The sequence below is a fragment of the Micromesistius poutassou genome (genome assembly GCF_964030765.1).
Source record: "Micromesistius poutassou genome assembly, chromosome: 13".
Classification (NCBI taxonomy): Eukaryota; Metazoa; Chordata; class Actinopteri; order Gadiformes; family Gadidae; genus Micromesistius; species Micromesistius poutassou.
This window is the reverse complement of record NC_140283.1, coordinates 16,754,699-16,776,203: the sequence shown is the minus strand read 5'-3', so window position 1 is coordinate 16,776,203 and position 21,505 is coordinate 16,754,699. Positions and strand designations below refer to the sequence as shown.

General features: G+C 50.8%; 1 protein-coding gene across 1 annotated transcript in view; it reads right to left on the bottom strand.

The window, feature by feature from the left end:
* The window catches only part of plxnb2b (plexin b2b), a 118,151-nt gene that overhangs the window by 81,723 nt on the left and 14,923 nt on the right, over positions 1-21,505 (bottom strand). The window contains exon 2 of the mRNA XM_084477164.1: positions 4,228-4,519. The gene's annotated coding sequence lies outside the window, so the exon portion shown is untranslated. The remainder of the gene's footprint in view (positions 1-4,227; positions 4,520-21,505) is intronic.

Below are 21,505 nucleotides of genomic sequence, written 5' to 3'. Positions count from 1 at the left end.
CACACACACACACACACACACACACACTACTGAGCAAAGACCAGACAAGACCTGCCCTAAGCACACAGGGATGGGGAATCAGAGGCTAAAGGAAGGGACTCTTGGTCTACCAATAGTCCGCCCAAGATAATCAGAAACATAATCTCCTTTTGCGTGATTATCTTGGGGCCAGACAGGGAACTTTGTCATTTGAAAAAAAACAGGTGCCTATTTTTAGGGCCAGCGCACGGACGCCAGTTTGATGGTATCAGCGCCGTTTATCCTCAGAGCTTATTGGTATTTGGGTTCTGACCAATCTGGAAGCGGTGACAAACTGGCAGCGTGTTTTATTGTATTCACCCTCCTCCACTTAAATTCAGCAGAGGACGAGAGAAAGGACAGGCTTGAGCCACTCTGAGCTCACACGGCCCCCGCCATCAAACGGTCTCTACGACAGGCTGCCGTGCCCCCCCCGCCGTGCAGAGTGTCGAGGAGGGCGACAGTTGCACGGGGCAGACGTTGTTTTGCGAGAGCCGGAGGGGTGGAGAGATGGCGCCGGGCCGCAGGCCGGATCTGCTCCAACCGAGCCCTGGCAAGAGAGACGCGGGCCAGCCACTCTCGACAGCTTGGATCCTCGCAAGGGGGGCGAGGGAGTGCTGGAGGGCTAGGGGGGGGGGGGGAGTCACGTTGACTCGGAAGGAGAGGGAGGGAGGGAGGGAGGGGGGGAGGGGGAGGGAGGGAGGGAGGGAGGGAGGGGTGAGGCGAGGAAAGAACAAAGTGTTTTGGAAATATTTTTTTGGGACTGAGCAAACAAAAGCGACCTTGTTGTGTTAATCGGAAACAATGAATAGTTAGAGGTGTGTGTGTGTGTGTGTGTGTGTCTGTTTCTGTGTCTGTGTCTGTGTGTGTTGGTGTCAGCTTCTGGTTGTCGAGTATGTTGTTGACGGACGGATTCTGAGTGAACCGATTTCAACGGGGTTTTCTGACGTTCCTGAGGGCTTCTGTTTGTCACACACAACCTTGCTGTGAAAGATTCCTCGATTGGGATGGATTTCTGATGGTTTGGGATTAAAACGGTTCTAATTACCGGGGGGAGCGTGGAAAGAAAAACAGACGCGCAGCCTAAAACCAGACAGAAAACAAAATGAACGCGCGTGCTTCTCAATCCAAGATAAACACGTCGTCACTGTGTTTTTGTCTGTTCGCCCCCCCCCCCCCCCCCGATCCTCCCGATTGCACCCGCCTACTACTCTTAGTCCACTCACCAAGGCCAATACAACAATGGCCTGTTTTGAGAGGCTTAATTTTTCAGAGATCACAGACATAAAAAATTGGTGATCAATCCTTTGATTTAGTGGAGGGGCAAAAAAATGAATTATTCAGCCTCGTCTTTGGGATGCATGGTGAAATTTAGAGAGGTTTTGAATAATATAAAAGAGGGAGAAATGTTTGATGTGTGGACCGCACACTCTCCCCTCCGCTATTCACCTGAATCAACTTCAAAGTGTCACTGTTTAAGGCATGGCCACGGGCGGCAATATATATGAAAAGAAGACACAAAGCCTTTTGGAAAGATATCACACTGCACACTGGCTTTCCCCTTGAATGTTAAACGACGAGAGGTGCAAATACCAACGCACCTTCGGTTCAGCGCTCGCACTATTCAGAAACACGGCGAAAAACAATGTAAAAAGATTCGATAAGCATTGAATATCGTGCAAACCGTATGATTCAGAAACTGTTGTCCTCATTTGTCCCTCTGTTGGATTTTTTTCACGCGTGCCAAGGCATATGCAGCAGAATTGCCTAAATTACCACTCTTGTGTGTGCGTGTGTGTGTGTGTGTATGTGTATGTATGTAGGTATGTATCTATGTATGTGTGTGTACGTGTACATGTGCCTGTGCCTGTGCCTGTGCACGTGCGTGCGTGCGTGCGTGCATGCGTGCGTGGTCGTGGCTGATCAAAGGGAGTCCGCTCTCCCTTTACGTAAACCCCTCCAAAACAAAAAAAAGGCGGTAAAAAAAAAAAAAAAAAAAGGTGCCCGTTTTGGTGCCTCCAGAGACACCGATACCTCGCCCTCCCCCGCAGCACCTCGGTGCTCCCGGCTGCTGCCAAGGCAAATCCCCACCGGCGGGAATGATTGACACATCCTAATCCTGGTGGATACCGGGAAGCATGTCATTACCATGACATTTACACTGTCCTCTGGGAAGCGGGAGAAGAGGAGGGGAGTGACGAGGGAAGAGCGGGTGCAAAACAGAACAGAGGAAAATAACACAAAAATAAAGCACTGCATTTTTAATGGCCGACGCGGTTTTTCGGGGGAGGGGGGGGGGGGGGGTAAAAATGTTGCAGACGCCGCGGCGCACGTTGTGCAGAGAGTGCTTCTTGGACCGACTAGACACGCCTCTATTAATTCAGCTCAGGCCGAGGAGCCACCTGGGGTAGCCTACATTCTGAACAACGGAAATCTCTTACAGCGCCAGATGGCGGGCAGACAGACAGACAGACAGGCAGAGAAAAAGTCAGACAGACAGGCAACAGGACCAAAGACAATATGTGATGGTGGAAAGCAGAGCACAGGGAATCTGACCTCAGCAAACAACTGATTATAGAGATGAAGATCGAATGAGAAGGGGCGCTAGAGAGGGAGACACAAACGCACATGTTGTGTGGCAGGCTGAGCCCGCCCCAAATGGATCCCTACGTTCCGCAAGGAAAATAGCAAGTTTGTTCACAGTCAGAGGTCCCCGGGGTACACGCACACACTCGTAGAAGGTGTCATATGGACGGAAACAGAAAGAAATTGTTAAACTTGTTAAAAATTGTTGTCATTTGTTAAACCATATGCAGCCACTTCCCCATAGTCGGTTCTCTTTGTGAATTGCAATCAACAGTTAAGTATGGTAAGAGCGCCACTTGTGACACACTGTTCACAGCCACAGTTTTCTCAATAACATCCAGTGGCCTACCGCAAATCAATTTCCTTCCTTAGCGGTTTTTGTTGATTTAAAAAATATAAAAAATATAATATAACCAAAACATCCACAATTGATAAGAAAATAATCAAAGCCACACAAAACTATTTCGCATTCCAGGGGACAATCAGTGTTCGACTTTTCTCCACTCCACAAGGTCATCTCTCAAAAGTGGAGCAGCCCAGGCTCATTCAGGTGGAATACAGAAGATACTTAAGCAGATTAAATAGTCCAGGCCAATGCTTCGCAGCCTACTCATGAACGCTTCAACCATCTCAAACTCAGAAAATCTCATGATACCAAAATGACCACTTATTGGGTTCAGTAGTGTGTGACACTTGAGTGGTTTAGCAGTTCTCAGGTAACAGACAGGCCATCCATATCTCCTAGGTAACAGAAAAACTTTACACACACGCATGCGCACACACACATACACGCACACACACACACACACACACACACACACGCGCGCGCGCACACGCATGCACACACATACCCCTAGAGCTTAGCACAGCTCCCTCGTATCTACCGAGGTGGTGACAGCCAAACAATGGGAGCCAAAGGTACCTTAACGAGTAGAAAGTGGAGGCACTGCTAATTAAAAAGCTCTAGCCCAAGTTGTTCCCTTCTCGTCCCTCCAACCTCCTACTGTTCCCAAACCCGACAGATTGGCCAGCACAGGGGCCGCTCTCGTGGAGAGGCAGCCAGGAAATATGGCTGAAACTAGTTTTTTCCTGGCTCCGTTCCAATGGGGACCCATGGACGTCGCCCAACTCACACCATAGTGAGCGGAGAGGAAGAGGAGAGAGGGTGTGAGAGCGTTGGAATGAAGCCACAGAGAGCGAGAAAAAACTGTGGGACGGGGAACTGTGAGCGTTAGCGTACCGGCATAAATATTTCATACCAACGCAATGAGACAGACACAGAGAAAGAGCGAGGGATAGAGAGAAGGAGAGAGCGAGGGAGAGCGAAGGTGAGCGAGGGAGAAAGAGAGAGAGCGCGAGAGAGCGAGAGAGCAAGAGAGAGAGAGAGAGCGAGCAAGAGCGAGACAGAGAGAGAGAGAGAGAGAGAGAGAGCAAGAGAGAGAGAGAGCAAGCGAGCGCAAGAGCGAGAACGAGCGAGAGAGTGCGAGAGCGCGTGAGAAAAAGAGAGAGAGCGAGAGCGAGAACGAAAACGAGCTGCGAGAGACAGAAAAAATGGAAAAGACCTGCAACAAAAAAAAATAAGCGGAAAGCCATACACAGTCAACAGTAAAAAGGTGAACCCACCGGGGGGAACGCAAGCGGCACTCACTAGGGAGCGCGGGCTGGAGGTGCGGTGGCTGTCTGGGCTGCTGGAGGGAGACGGTGCCGCGCGGCGGTGGTCGCGGCGGCGGTGGTCGCGGCGGCGGTGGTGGCGGCGGCGGCGGTGGAGGAGGAGGAGGAGGAGGAGCGGGAACAGTAGGGCTGGCGCGGTGGGGCCTCGCTGGACACTTCAAAGGCAGGCAGCCGGAGCCCCGGGCACACTTGGCCAATTAGCCGCACACTGTCGCTGACCCTCTGCTTCATTAAGGGCCCGGCTCTGGAGACAGAGAGGAGGGAGGGGGAGGAGGAGGAGGAGGAAGGGGAGGCAGGAGGGGGAGGAGGGGGAGGAGAGGGAGTTGGAAGGGGAGGGATGGATAGATAGGGGAGGAGAAAGGGGTGGGGGGGGGGTAAACCGTCAGTGATCGCCAAATGGAGTGTGTTGGATTCACACACACACACACACCGAAGCACAGACGCACACACAGCAGGGGTGAGGCGCAAGGTTACCGGTGAACAGCATCATCTCTGAATAGCTGTACAATGTCAGTCACACACACACACACACACACACACACACACACACACAGACACACAATGCATGCAACGGCCACAGATAGATGGACAGACACACGACTGATTGGTGCACCTGCCTATCCCTCACACACACACACACACACACACACACATCTCCTAAAGACACACACTCACACAGACACAGAAACACGGAGAGATTAGGATTTTTCTTTTGGAAAAACGTGCCAACTCTTGATTTACATTCCTTCAGTATTCAAACCTGCCCAGACAAAAGTACAGATGGTTACTTAATAAAATGAAAAAGCCAAAGGAGAGCGCCTCCAATCTACCATATGTTTTTAGGAAGATCTATTTAATGAATTAGTACATCATATGTAAACTCCAGCTTTATCGTCCATTTCTCAAAGCACTAAGGGGCCTCTATTCTACCAACAGGTGGGAGAGAGATTAGCCATTCCAAGCCATCGGAAGGTTTATCTAGGTGGGTCCCTTTTATTTACTTTTTTTTTTTTTTCTACTAAAATATACAGCCAGTTAATTGTATTTTGTCAAAGCAGAATATTTTTACCAAGAACCTTTTTAATTAAGTGTTTTCCATATATGAAACTTATAATGAAGATGGTCTCCTTAAAACTTTCTTAAATAGACAAATGAGAGAGCGAGAGTGAGAGCGAGAGAGAGAATATGAAGCGAGAAAGGGTAGGAAGCAAGAATGAAAAGCAAGTGAAAGAGCAAGAGAGACACTGGAAAAAAAAGGGGGCGAGAAGTGGAGGGATGGATAAGCAGGGCAAGAGGGCAGGGCACATCCCCCCCATCTCCCACACGGCCCTGGCTGACAGCAACAGGTGTGGTGGCCGGCAGCACTGCAATTACCAGCCCCGGAAAGCTGCTCCTGCATGACCCCAGAAGACATTGGAAGATCAGAGGGGAGATCACAGCAAGCTGGAGCAGAATGAGCCTGTGTGAGTGCGTGGGAGAGGGTAGTTAGGGGGGGGGAGAGGGTGAGAGAGAGGGAGAGGGTGAGAGAGAGGGAGAGGGGGAGGGTGAGAGAGAGCAAAAGGGATGAGAGAGGGCGAGAGAGAGGGCGAGAGAGAGGGTGAGAGAGAGAGCGAGAGAGAGAGAGTGAGCGAGGGCGAGAGGGAGATGGCGAGAGAGATCGATAGCGAGAGGGCGAGAGGGAGAGAGAGAGAGAGCGAGCGAGAGAGGGGGCGAGAGAGAGAGAGAGAGAGAGCGAGAGAGAGAGGGGGCGAGAGAGAGAGAGAGTGAGCAAGAGAGAGAGGGGGCGAGAGAGAGAAAGAAAGAGAGAGTGAGAGCGAGAGCGAGAGCGAGTGAGAGAGAAAGAAAGAGAGAGTGAGAGCGAGAGCGAGTGAGAGAGACAGGGGGCGAGAGAGAGAAAGCGAGTGAGAGAGACAGGGGGCGAGAGAGAGAAAGCGAGAAGAGAGAGAGAGAGAGAGAGAGAGAGAGAGAGAGAGAGAGAGAGAGAGAGAGAGAGAGAGAGAGAGAGAGAGAGAGAGAGCGCGAGTGAGAGAGACGGAGAGACAGAGATGGAGAGAGAGAGAGAGATATATTTGTAGTCAGTCCTTTTCATCCTAAATCCCTCGCCGACAGTGCCCGGTCTTGCGTGAAGAGAAACAGATCAAAGCCCCCCCGCTCACACTGGAGTACAGGTAAGGCCCACCCAACGCGATGTGCAGAACACATAAATACATTTTATTTTAACATGGAGGAAACAGCCGCACAAGATGGGTTTAGTAGGGTGGCATGAGCGGGTGGGGCCGTGCAATGCATTCATACAGGCGGCCTTTTGGCAGTGTGTGTGTGTGTGTGTTTGTGTGCCTGTGTGTTCCCACACGGGACTTGCGTCAGACTACGCTATGGTAACCTAAGAACCGCTCTTCAGCGAGTGAGCAGCATTTTCATCACACACACACACACACACACACACACACACACACACAATCACAATGACACACACACACACACACACACACTTTCTCCCCTCCCTTCTCCGATTACGGCCTCCCTTTCGATCACGCCAAAGCAGTGTTTGTGTGTCGTCCCATCAGTGGAGTAATCAAGGCTGTCAGAGGCCCTGCATGCTCCGGTGGAGAGCACAGACACCGGACCTTTATTTAAAACAACCCCACCACGAACAGATCAATGGGCCAATCCACTGTGTGGATTCGAGGGGAAGGGAAAACTAAATTGCGCAGAAAAAAAAGTTCACACTGCAGCAGATTATGAGGGGAGGGGGTGGTGAGAGGTGAGTGTGACAGTGAGGTCGGTGGTGGTGGCGGTGATGGTGGTGGCGGCGGCGGGGGAAAAGAACCCCCCCACACCCCCCCCCCCCTTCTGACCCAGCAGCTCCAGCCTCCACCTCATCTGGGTGCTAGTGGATTATTGATCGGTGAAGACTCTCAGCTCCCGGCTATTCATCACAGGCCACTCAGGCCCTCAGATAACTCCTCCGATAGTGGGGCCCCGGCCCGGACTCGGCCCTGGAGCAGCTGCTGCAACCGGCCCCCATCCATTATCCCCCAGCCACCCCCGTGCTCCAGCTCCCTGGCAGCACCATCACGCCACGACACCGGCCCGGCCTGGCCCAGCCCAGCCCCCCCCCCCCGGAGAACCGCCCCTAGCCGCTAGCACAGGGTCGGGTCTGGAGGACAACGCTAGGGCAGGGAGGCTAACATCCTCGGGAGAGGGCAACACGTACACCTGCACCTACTCTCTCGTGCACATGATGCACCTGCACACACACGCGCACACACACACACACACACACACACACACATACATACACGCGCACTCGCGCACACACAAAGTGTCTTGTCTGGTGCTGATCTTTTGTGATGAGGACCACAATGGAAGTCCTGGACTTTATTGTGTTTTGATCCTCAATTGTATTTGATGTCTTTTCATTTGTGTAAGGCATTTGTTTGATACAATTGAATAAATCAAATCAAAATCAAATTGTTTAATAAAAGTAAAATAATAAAAATTGGTGTACCGAACCGTGACTTAAAAACCGAGGTACGTACCGAATCGTGACGTTTGTGTATCGTTACACCCCTAACGCACACACACCCATACATTCACGCACAAACACACACACACACACACACACACACACACACACACACACACACACACACACACACACACACACACACACACACACACACACACACACACACACACACACACACACACACACACACACACACGCACCACTGGGACTGTCAGGCCCTACTAGCACCTGCCATAACGAAGAAGAGGAGAGGGTTGCATAAGAGAACATTTGTATTTATTCCTACAAAATAGCTCAACACAAAACAATAACAGCATCCGCTAAGCAGATAGCAGGCAGAACACTTAACAGCACAGACACGGGCCAAGAAATGCTGAGTGGAAATGTAAACGAAAGAGAGAGAGAGAGAGAGAGAGAGAGAGAGAGAGAGAGAGAGAGAGAGAGAGAGAGAGAGAGAGAGAGAGTGTTTCAAGAGGAATTTCCCCGATTATGCAGCTGGGGAACTGCCATGATGAGCCATGCAGGGACAGAAGGGGGAGGGGGAGGTGGGAGGTGAAGGTAGAGAAACCCAGACTGGGCCAGAGTGAAGGCAGACAGATGTAGGAAGGGAGCGAGCGCCAGCACCAGAGAGAGAGAGAGAGAGAGAGAGAGAGTGATGGAGACAAGTCAGTGACTAGGACCCAAAAGAGCAATTACAGCAGCTCAGGATTGGGAGTGGGCCGGGCCCCTAGGCACGGTTTCAGACAGCATAAACCTTTTCCTACTCCACACACACACACACACACACACACACGCACACATAATCACACACACACAGAAACACCCACACACCCACAATAGTAAATGAAAAGGCTTAACAGTTATAAAACAAAGAGATTCAATTCAGCCGAAATGTGCAGTGTAATGGATAGTCCCTATCTTTTACTCAAATACCCAAACATGACAATGCACAGCTTCACTCACCCAGGCTAACGACAGTGAGGCTTCATGTGCAAGGTTCACACCCGCACTGGAAAGTCTACCGGTACTACGGTCATTCATTCATTCTGAACGGTTTTCCTCGCCCATATCCACCCACCCCTTCCGACGCAGACGGACAGACAGACAAGCAAGACATGAACAAGAAAGATAGTACGACAAGAGAGGGAAAGAGAGAGGGAGGGGGAGAGAGAGAGTCAGAGAGAGACAGAGAGAGAGAGCGAGAGAGAGTCAGAGTACCAAGCGAGAAACCGAGCATCAGACAGGAAGCAGAGAGAGAGACAAAGAGACAGAGAGAGGAAGAGACGGAGAAGGGGAGAGACAAGAGCGAGAAAGAGAAGGAGAGAGACAGGTTTAACCGATAAGGCGGAGGAGTGGGAGGAGGAGAATTAAATTAACAGAAAAGTTCTCTTGTGCTCACATGCACCATTGATTTCCCATTCTCTCGGAAACATTTAATGAGCCTAAAGAGGAGCCTTGTTGGACGCCGTCGCACTGATTCTCCCGGAACCTCCCAGTGAGAGGAAATCGTTCAGCATCCGTGACAGGGACAGGAGGGAGCAGATGTGGGGGGGGGGGGGGGGGGTAAAGGGGTAAAGGGGGGAGGAAGAGGAGGCTGTAGGGGAGGAACAGACATTAACGTCGGAGTGGGGAGCGTCGGAAAGGTGTTGGATAATCGGTGTGGAAATGACCCATGGTTGGTTTAACTCAAAGTACAGAACGAGGGGTGGGGGGGGGGGGGAAGGCGAGATCAAGTCATGTTTAAATTGAACCCCCCGTCCTGGAAAAATTGATCATATCATGGCCAAATGATATAACCTTGTTTACATTGTTACGAGCCAATTTAGAAGGCTTTTGTATAAATGATCCTTGCAACCTAGAGAGAGCTTCCTGTTCCCTCTCTCTGATTGAAAGGTGTTAATTGAGTTAGCATTCGCATTGCTGTAGCCATGAAGTCTGGTACTGAGACGAGTCTACTTGTTGTATTGCAAATTAGCTTAGCATCTCCCGCCATGGCTGACTTCAGCCATGGCCAATCCATAACCCCCCCGTGATGGTCACTCCCCTCAACTTTGTTTCCTTTGTTGTCGTTTAATTTCCTGAGGGAACCTTCCCGCACGATTAATAAAGTTCCTATCTATCTTTCTATCTACTCTATCTATCTACTGCCCTTGATGTTTGAATTTTCCCAATAAGTATGATGTACACCCCATTGTCTCTCTGAAGGCGCTTGGTAAAATCTCCCAGTGTGTCTTCCCGCGATCAACCCCAATAAATCAAATACATTGCTGTCAGGGAAGTGTCCTAAAAAAAATAAACATTTTTTTTTTTTTTTAACAAACCCGGGACGCCTGCTGACAAAAACCAAAAGTGAGAACCACAGCGACAGATTGCGGCAGGCGGCTGTAGCCCCAACAAGGCTCTGCTAGGCAGCCGCCGCCCCGCTGCTGCGGCTCTTCACATCGTTCCATCGTCGATTGCCTCCTGTTGCTTAGGCGGTGGCCATTTTGTTTGAAGCAAAGTGCCTCCCGTCTGCCCCGTCCCTTGGAAAGAGAGCGATTGTCACTTCCCTCGCAGGGGCCCCCGTGCGGAGATGCTCCGCTGCGACTGACGAGGGCCCAACTGGGAGCAATTGGTGGCGACTTTATGGGGCCCACTGACAACTCAAATGGACTCTGCGCACCCACCCCCCCCTTCTTGATTTTTTTCCAGGGGGGGGGGGAGGGGGCAATCATAATGCTTAGAGGGACGATACACACACACACGGTACACCACAGGGGAAATTCCCTACACTGATTGCTCCGGAAGAAGAGGTTTTGCGTCTATGTGCGTGTGTGTGCGCACGCGCGCGCGTGCGTGTGTGTGTGTTTGTGAAAAGAAAAGGGGCGGGGTTTCAATGCTCATTTATGCTCCTTTTATGTTATGAAGAGTGTTGTGCGTCGAATTTCCTCGCGTCAACAACAGCGGCAGTCAAACACGTGTATGAGCTCACACCGGGGCTCACACATAAGTGCGTGCACGCAAAGACAACATCCTGTGTCGGCGCGGGTGTGTGTGTGCGTGTGTGTGTGTGTGTGGTGCGGTAATGTGTATGACGTGCGTTTTAAATGCGTGACTGACGCGTGTCTCAGGTGTAAACACACTTCCTGCAGGCATCGGGAGTTCAGCCGTGCAGCTCGGCATTCTGACACGCCGCTCATCTCGGGACTGACGGGTGAGCGGGTTTCGTTTTTTTTTTTTTCTCTACCTGACCTCTGGTCAATCCCTTTTGCCTCGCCGCCGATCTGCCCGAACACCAAACAATGATTGTGTTGTTTGCGCCATTCGCTGCTGAGTGTACGGCCGGGAGAGCCAGGTGTGTTTGTTTATCTGGGAGCATGTGTGTGTGACCCTCCTGCAGGGAGAGCTGTGCTGGGGAAGCTTCTGTGTTCTTTTTTTATGGCGACCTCTCACTGTGGGGAGAGACGCCTGGAGGCTATGGTGGTGGTGGTGGTGGTGGGGAAGGGTGGTGGTGGGGAAGGGTGGGGGGGGGGGGTTTGTCCAGAGTGTTTGGTCCACTTGTTTGTTCTGGTGATTGCTTGTGGTGGAGCAGAACCAGGCCTTTCTGGTACCTTCCGTCTCGCTGCGACACACACAAACGCCGCTCGGCATCTGAAGGGTGGGGCTTAGGGAACCGAAGCATAGGCTGACGCGAGGGCCACGTGGGACCACACACACACATACACACACGCACACACAGGCACACACACACACACACATGCATGTGCACACACACAGCCGCACATACACACACACACGCAGACACACAGGCACACATGCTCACATGCACTCACACACACAGACACACACGCACACACGCACACACACACACACACGCACACAAGTGCACACAACAAATTGTCATTTCTTGTGTGCTCGTTAAGGAGGCATATGAATATCCATATGGATCCATATGATTGACAACAACAGCCATTTAAAAACCCTTTTAAGTCAGCATACAGACTAACAGCGGGCTGGGTGTTTGTGTCCACTGACACCAAAGTTATTATCAATGCAGGCGGCCATACCTCATAATAATTACCCTACCATGCTTCTATCCTCTCAGTGAAATTGGCCCTCCACAATATATATGCACTCTTTCCCCTCTCCCTCTCTATGGCTTTCAGCCTGTAGGAGAGGGCTATTTTGACAGGCGGGCTGTCTTTCCTGATGCACTAACCACCAGCCGTTTTTATCTGAGCCACGTTAAGTACACCACCTAATCAGCCTGTGGAGGGAAGAGGCAGCTAGCCCCCCGAACCGGCCCGCTCTCTTGCACGGCTGGAGCCATTACGGCATAATTAGTGCATCTCACTCATGTCAGAAAATGGTCCTTCACTGGTCACATGATCTGCAGAGGCACAAAAATATGAGGGGGAGAGCGAGAGCGAGAGAGAGAGAGAGAGAGAGTTTGAGGGAGGGAGAGAGAGTTTGAGGGAGGCAGAGAGAGAGAGAGAGACAGAGACAGAGAGACAGAGGTAATGATGAAGAGACCGATAAAAGAGAACACTACTGGCGAGACACAAGTTCGGACTAACCGGGGGGGCAGTATTACCTTTGATGTTAGTGTTGATTATTCAGAGACGGCGAGACAGCGACGAGCAAAGTTTTCTCATAGTTCTACACTCCAGATCGGATAATCCATCCATACAAACATTCGTGGGGAAAATTAAAACCACCCCCCCAAAAATAAAGATGCTGCATAATCCCCCTGCCCTCAAGTGCATGGATCTCCTAAACAACCCTGAGTGAAGTGAAGTTTAACATAAGTATCCCGCCGGAATTGATCAAGTGAGCATGGAGGAAAAGAAGAAGGAAGCAGCAGCAGCGGCAGCAGCAGCGGCAGCAGCAGCGATGGCAGACACGCCAACACATTTTCCACCTCAGGGCCGGGCACCAGTAGAGAGGAATGTGTGTCCCTGTGGCTTGTTTGGTAGCGCGCGGTGGGCCGACACAGATAAGAGCCTGGATCGGTTGGAGGGCCCGACACGCCGTGATTATCGTCTGCCGGAATTGATTGTCTATCAATCCCGTCCGTCCGGCGGTACGCGGAGCTTCTGGTTGCGCTTGGCTTGGCTTGCCGCCGCCACCGCCGCCACCGCGTTAGCCCCTGAAGCGCTAGCTTGCTCTGACTCACTGACGTCGAGAGAGAACGGTGCGAGACAAAAGAGGCTACGAAAACAACGGCACGAGTGCATCAGGAGTGTTGCAGCTCCCTGTCCAGCTCCAGTCTGCCCGCTCATCGGCCTGACAGCCCACTGACGGCTGCTCGATTGTGGGATAAATTATAATCACGATTATTTTGGTCAATACTGAAATTGTGAATGGTCAAACGATTATTTTTGAGTTTGAAGACACGATGCATTTGTTCAGTGTTTCGCTCCGAGGAAACACTTTTTAAATGAGAACTTTGAGAATTTCCCATTTATTTTTTTTCCAAATAGAAAATAATGTACAAATATGTATCCAGCTGGATCCAACTGAAAATAATCAAATGAAAAAAAAAATGTTTCAACTCGATTATATTAGTTTGGAGATTGTTCAACCCAAAAATCGAAATCACATTCAAAATTAGATTAATTGCACAGCCCGCCCTCCTTCCTTCCTGTCTGGATCTCTGTCCTGGTTCCTCTGCCTGGCGCGGCATGCGGCGTGGGCCTGAACACGGGCCCGCAGACCCACGGCGAGCCACGGGAGGGGAGGCGAGGGCCAGGACGGCGGAGCGACAGACGGACAGGAGGAGAGAGAGCGGAGAGGGAAGCGGGAGACAGGAGGCCAATCGCGTCAAGGAGTGGGCTCTTTACGGCGAGCGCCATCTGGAAAACGGAAAAAGGTGGATAAACAATGGCTCGAGCCTCAGCCCGCCCTCCCCCCCCACCCATACGCAGAAAACGAAGGGGGAGGATGGAAGTGTGGAAGGGGAGGGGGGGGGGGGAGGGGGGGGGGGGGGGGGGGGGGGGCGTGCGCGTTTGTGCACGGGACCAGCACAATGCAGCAGTGCCGTCGCCAGCGATCTGGAGCGCCGTGTGCCAAGCATTGTCGGGGATTGGGGCTTATCAATCGGCGAGCAGATACAGAGCAGGAGCACGAGGAAAACAAAAGAGGTGGGGGCGGGTGGAGGGACGGGGGGGGGACGGGGGGACGGGGGGGGGGCGACAATGAGACACACACAAATGGGATGATGGCTGGAAGCCCGGCCGTCCAAGCAGCCCTGACCCGTCTCTCGAATGTTGAATGCAGTGAAAACATCTACCCAATCTCCTCCTGTAAGCCCCCCCCCAACGGGGAGGAGATAGACCAGCGCAGGGAGAGGGGGAGAAAATAACAACGAATGTTATGCCAATGAGAAAAATGAAATCAGGAGTTAGTAGGGTTGGGTGGGTTGTGCTGGGCTTGCAGGGTGGTGGCGGGGTACGGTGGGGGAAGCGGGAGAACGTCTGGTTACAGGCTGAAAAATAAGGCAGTTTGACTTCACTAAGCCGGCACAATGAGCTTAGCAGTTGGATCGCACTCTTGCTGCAGCTGGCACCCCCCCCCCCCACCTACAGTACGTTGTGCACATCGTTGTGCGCCGGTGCCTGGCCGTGAAACACATCCCCGCCGAGTGCTCCGTAATGGTGAGCGTGACCTTGCAGCCACTCGGGAAGAGGAGACGAACCAGAGAAGCATTGTGCCGACGTGGAGCAGACAGGGTTAAGGACGACAGCTGGGACAGACAGCTGCGACCGTGGGAAGGCTCCAGGTGGAGAAAACGCTCGCCGCTCACGGTCGCTCCTCAGAACCCGTCGCACACACACTTACATTTCGGGGGCCTTTTTAAAAACGGAAGAATCAAAAGCAAATCACTGCCAAGTTAGACTCAAGATTCATTTTCTTTCGTGTGTGTCAAACAAGGGTCTCGTTTGCCCTGTAATCTCTCTGTCGCCCCCCCCCCCCCCCAAAACGGGGGATCTATTCCACGCAAAAACGATGGAAGAATGTCAAGTAGAGAGGATGGGGCAATGCGGGGAACATGGCGTGACAGCGATACGCAGGCCGCTGCAGGAGGACGCCCGGTGGTTTGAGTGCGAGGAGATGAAAGCTGAGAGACAGAGGTTGACAGCTATTCCTCAGGCAGTGAGAAGAGCCACACCTGGCACAGCCTAGCTCCTCCATAGTGTGCCACGCATGCACGCACACACACACACACACACACACACAACTTGCTTCAGTTGTGCTGGCACTGCTGAAAAAACAGGAGGCAAAGCGACAAGGTGTGGGGGTGAGGCAAGAGGATTCGAGGGGGGGAGGGGCGGGGCGGCGGGTGGGGGGGGTACTTGACAAATGAGTCTCGTCAGGTAACATCCACAGATGTGAGAGGATGGCCAGGAGAGAGAGAGAGAGAGAGAGAGAGAGAGAGAGAGAGAGAGAGAGAGAGAGAGAGAGAGCGAGAGAGAGAGAGAGAGAGAGAGAGCGCGAAGGCAAAAGAGCGAGAAGGCGAAAGAGAGCGAGGGAAAGAGAGTGAAACACAGAGAGCGAGGGGAGAAGCGGGCAGAGACGGTTGCCTGTCACTTCCTATTGGCTCATCAGCGAAAACCCTGATTGCACACCGCTGCTGTCAGGGAAAGGGGGAGTGTGTGGAGAGGGAAGGGGGATTTGTTGAAGGGGGAAAGCGTTCCAGACACCAGAGAGAGAAGGGATGGGGCCCGGCGAGCTAAGCGAGTGCCCAGAACCCCTCCACTGATGCTCCGTTGCCCGCCAACGTGGAACGAGTTCCGTTCCGGTTCGTGCTGCAAATTCTGAACCGTTCGGCGGATTGTGACCCAAATTTAATTGGTTCAGAAACCCAAAAGCTGGGTCCCAGCTGGAACCAAACAGGGGAAGGTTTTCCTTGAGGAGGGAACCATGACCACATCAGTGGGCGTGTCATATTCTACAGGTATGGATAAAGAGGATTGGGGAAAAAAAAAGAGCATGCTTCTACTGTTCTTCTGCTGGTGTGCTTTGAGCAAGGCCCTCGGTGGACGAGGCAGCCTTGATTGTAATGGTTCCACTCGAAACGTGGTGGAAACGTGGGCTGGTTCGCTATACAGCACCAAGGCTCAGAGGACCCAGAACGGAACCGGTTCAAGAACCAGAGCTCCTTTGGTGGATGAGGGGCTATGAATGGGGGGGATGTGGGTTGATTCAGGGAGTTTCTGGGTCAGGCACGTGGCATCCAGACACCAAGGTACACGTGAGGAGAGGGAAAAAACGAAAGGCTGAGGCGTGAAAACGTGCCGGGGAAAGATTTTGACGTGGAGGCTGCCGTTCGTGTTTCTGCACGCCTCAGTATGCACGGGGCCCCCCGACGGCAGCTCGGATCAGGGCTCTGCTACCAAAAAAATAAAATGCCTCACTTGAAAATAACATAATCACATTAAAAGTCGACCGGGCCAAATGAGAGTCCGATCCTCCTGGCGGGCGGGAGACCTTGATAAATGCCTGTTGTCAAGGCGGCTATTAAACAGCAGAGAGAGAGAGAGAGAGAGAGAGAGCGGCCGTCCCCGCGCCAGGCAAAACTAATTAAAGCTACGACAGATGTGCCCCTCATACACGTGTAAATACAAACAGCGCCGTACGCACACGCACACGCACACACACACACACACACGCGCAAATCACCCGCTAACTATGTCCAGCGTGCCAATCGCTGCCCTGACAAAGGGAGCCCTTCTAACCAGCTCACGTATCACGTACGCTACCTGCACAGCAGCGGCGGGAAAAACTGAATAAAGCAGCCTGGCTTCCGGAAGAGGAGGAATTATCTCCGGACTGTTTCCAGTGCCAGGGGCCAGAGAGGACTAAAGGTGTTCCCTGTGGCGTCCGGGCGACTGGCAGCCCACGGGTATGACCGGCGCTCTGTATTCCGACGCAGCCGTCCTCCGGTGCTGGGGGCGATGAGCTGCGTCACCGGCCAACCGACAACCAATTAATCTTAATGCTTTTGTTCCGTGGAGCCGGGAGAGAGAGACGGTGTGGGGCTGCAGCTGGACAATGGAGGAGTGTGGATGTGCTCCATCTCGGCCTCCTCCTTCTCCAGACTTTCCTGCCTCTCTTCCCAAATTTCTTATCCTTCTACTTCACCAGCGACCAGCTGGGGCTTTTGTTTTGGTTAGTATCCTCTCTTCCCTTTCTCTCTCTCTTCCATGGTTGATGCAGCCCAATTCTGACACGCTGATGGAAGCCCAGTTAGCTAATGTCAGATTAACTTAGTGCCGGTGAGGATGCGGTGGGGACGGTGCTATTTGGAGGATGATACTAGGCCATTAGTTGGTAAACATGTGAATGCGCACACGCACGCGCACACACACACACACACACACACTCCTGACTTATCACCCATCTGGAGCAGCCATGCAGGTCAGGATGACAAAGCACTGCTGCCCGCATATATAGGCTAATGCCCTTTTCGACAAAAGGCTTAAACTGCATTACAGCCAAACAGACAGAGGCAGGGAGGGGCAAAGAGGTTGGTGGGGCCCTGACTCGGGACGGCCACAGACAGAGAGAGACGGGAACGACAAGAGATAAAGCCAATGCGCTGGAAAGCCAGATGCCATGATGCTGGGGCAAAACTGCTTGAAGGACGGCAAGCTAATAGCCCTTAGCGGCCACATGGAGCTGTGGCAAGGCAGCATGCAGGAAGGCTAGCTGGAAGCCGTTAGTGCTACACAGTGCAATGAAAAGACAGTGTGAAAGGAAGGCTATCTAATCTCTGAGGCCCAAAGCACACCATGTTGGACCGGCGCAGGAAGATGGATTAAAGTTTCTATATTCCAAAAAAAAATAGCCCTGATAGTGAAGTGAGCTCCAGATATGAACTGAAGAGCACGCGCTGTGTGTCTGGAATGGTAAACATTAACCGCGGCGAGACTGCCGCTGTACTTGAGATTCATCAGCCTCACCCAGAGTCAAGGCTATGGCGGAGAACAATTGAAAAAAAAAAGACATTTCCTGGATTGTACAGAAAAAAAGAAGGAAATGGCATTTCTGCAGGACAAAGGACGACTCCAAGTAAATGTTAGCGGCAGCGGCGGACGGCGTGGATGGCGGCGGCGGCGGCGGCGGCGACAGGTGCTCGCCGAGCTCTGCTAGAGCGTCCGCTGGGAGGGCCCTAATCTTTCCTCCATGTGCCACGGAGAAAGGGTGGGGTAAAGCTCTTCCAGCAGCAGCCACGTGCTGTCTGGAATTATCCAGGTGAGTCTAGCGTTAAGACAGAGCGGGGGGGTGGGCACTGGGGAGGTTGAGGTTGAGAATACGGGATACGTTTGGACTGGCGCCAAGAGCCCATTAGTGGGCAGTGTGTCTGACACCACGGGCTGAACATGACATTCTCAAAAGGCGTAGGAGGACGGGACTGGGGGGCGTAGCGCGGAGGCGGGGGGGGGGGGGGGGGGGGGGGGGTAGAGCAGGCAGCTGTTTCATTCAAGGCCTTCAGATAACAAGCCCGTGTCCAGGTAGAACAAACATGGAGGACAGGGCGGGGGGTTGTGGCGGGGGGGTATGCTGGCCAGCAGTCATACAAATTAGCTCCGTGATGGTCGACTGAGCTGTACATTTATATAAATAGCAAGCTGGCCTTTTCCCAGTTATTTCGGTGCTGCTGACCGTGGCAACACTGGACGCACTTGGATATGCTGTGCAAGTACGTGTTAATGTATTTTGGACGTCATTAAATTTGCTTGAAACTTGAAAGGGTGTTGGGCTTATACTAACGAACTCCTGTGTCAAAGTTTTCCTGTGAGGGAACCACCACACAACCAATCACTCTCTGCTGTGCGCCCCAAACGATCCCCAGATTACATTAACATTCATGTCCCATTTATCTTCAGGAGGACCCGTTCAAGAGGACTCGCCCTGAAGACATAAATATCAAACTAATATCAAACAAACTTCCCATGCACATTCGTCACAGGTTGTTTTTCTGTGCGATTAGGAGAAAAATGATCAGAGTCAGACAATCGAAAACATCGAAAGAATTATTCCTCTCCCCCTCCACTTGAGGAATGCCTCTGCGAGGGCTTGGATCCTGTATTTCCGGAAGCTTCCAGAGAGGCAGGAGCGATGACAGCACACTTAATAATAAAGTACAAATGCACAGTTCACTCAACGCCAGTTATCAGGAAAAGCCAGGAGGGTAAGAATAAATATCTACTTAATGGCAAAGTTATATCATTTAATGCACACAAGTCTGTAGCCACACAGGCACACACACACACACCCGGGCACATACACACACACACACACGCACGCACGCACACACACACACACACACAGATCCTATGGGAGGACAGGAAGGAATGCCTCCATTACTCAAGACTAATGCTTGTGCATGAATAAAGAAGCAGGGCTCTTAAATGGTTTCGGCACACTACCTTCAACAATAACATATGCTTATTTGTACCACAGCTTCAAGGTTTCTGTAATCCATAGGAAAAGTTTGAAAATAACAAGTCATTCTGCATGTTGCCTAGCATGATGGGTCAGTTTCTTCGGACTAGTTGAAACACCTGCTCTGATGTGCTCTGATAGTTTAATAGCAGGACCTACCACTATCGACAGGAGCAGGCTATAGCAGCTAACACCATAGATTAGGGGTGTAACGATACACTAAAGTCATGATTCGGTACGTACCTCGGTTTTTAAGTCACGGTTCGGTATGTTTTTCGGTACAGCAGTTTTTTGTTTTTTTTATTAAACAATTTTTTTTGATTTGATTTGATTTTGATTTGATTTATTAAATTGTATCAAACAAATGCCTTACACAAATGAAAAGACATCAAATACAATTGAGGATAAAAACACAATAAAGTCCAGGACTTATTTCCATTGTGGTCATCACAAAACATCAGGACAAGACAAGACAGTCACAGAGTGTGTGATAATCAATAAAAATGTTTTTCATTTCGGTACGTATGAAATTAAATGAAACGTGCATCGAACCATTAGACCCGTACCGAAAAATGTCAGTACGAATGAGTATCGTTACACCCCTACTATAGACTATCTATACACTACCACTATAGATAGTAACAGGCTGTAGCCGCTAACACTATAGATAGTAGCAGGCTATAGTAGTCTACTTAATGGCCGTAGTACCACTATAGATAGTAACAGGCTGTAGCCGCTAACACTATAGATAGTAGCAGGCTATAGTAGTCTACTTAATGGCCGTAGTACCACTATAGATAGTACCAGGCTGTAGCAGCTAACGCTATAGATAGTAGCAGGCTATAGCACCTGCCACTACAGCTCTTTTTGAGAGGCAGTCGCCCTGGTTTCCTCCTCTATTCATCCCTCTCTGTATTTACAGATGTTTTTATCTGAAACGACATCAGTAGATGTTTAGATAATTGTTAAAACGGCGTCACATTATGCAACAAACCCCGTAAATGCAGCGTCGTAGCACTTAAACTCAGTATTGATGTGGAGCTTCATACCAAATCAATGTTTCAATCAAATCTTCTGTACCGTTCCCACAGCCCTAACCTACATTCAGTTGAACCTAACCTACATTCGGTTACGACATATTCAATCTGTTTTATTATTATTTTGTGTATTGGAATACACAACTGAAGAGAAAGGGCAACACCTAGCATCTTTACATCACTCTGAAGGAGGACATGTCCGGGGTTGTTTGAGTGGACATTACATTATGTGTACTTGTTCAGGTTAATCCGGTACTTTAATAGAAAACATGACAGCATAATAAGAAATGTCAAGAAAGATGATAGTTGATTTTTTTACTATGCATATTAAGTACAGCACATTGACACTCTTTGAGGTAGGTGGTATGCATTATAACATGAAGAGTGTGAAAAGTAGGAGTTGAGTGAATTTAGACACTGTTAAAACAGAATTTAGGCTGAAAAAGGCAACAAGGTTTGAAGACGAACATCCATCAAAAAGACCAAGACCGGCTTTTATTAGGAAAATATAATAAAAAGAATGTCTGCGTCACAATATGGTTTCATTTTGAAGTACATAGCAAATGCCCTTCACTAAAAAAACGCATGGTAGCCCTAGACTTAAATAAATGTTATCCAGGAAGACCAAGTCCATCCCATCATCTCTGCCATTACAGGTGCGTGATCTCCACAGCCAGTCGTAGGGATGGCTGCGCTGCCGTTAGCCCCTCCATGATGCTTCGATTAACACCGCTTTACATCTGTGACTGGGGCTCGGTCCCATCAAAAACCCATCACACCCAGCACCGCGCCACGCATACTGAGTACACAGCACCCTGCTATAATTGATTCCGCTGCCACACACACACACACACAAACACACTTTGGACAGTTTGACCAGCACAAGCACTGCAAACTGTGCCACGTTTGTTGACAGAATCCAACTGTGAGCAATTTTAGGTATGAATCCAAAATCAGGCGTCGCTCAACATGAGTCACAAAGTGCCATGACTTGGTGTTAACATACAGGCCAGGGGATGCTGGGTCACCATTACAGACAACACACACACTAGGGGTGTAACGATACGCGTATTCGTTTTTCCTTCTCGTATACGTTTCATTTTGGTACGTACCGGAATTAATATTTTTTTTAATTCAGTTTTATTGATTATCACACACTCTGTGAGTGCCTTGTCTTGACCTGATGATTTGTGTTGAGGACCACGATGGAAATAAGTCCTGGACTTTGTTG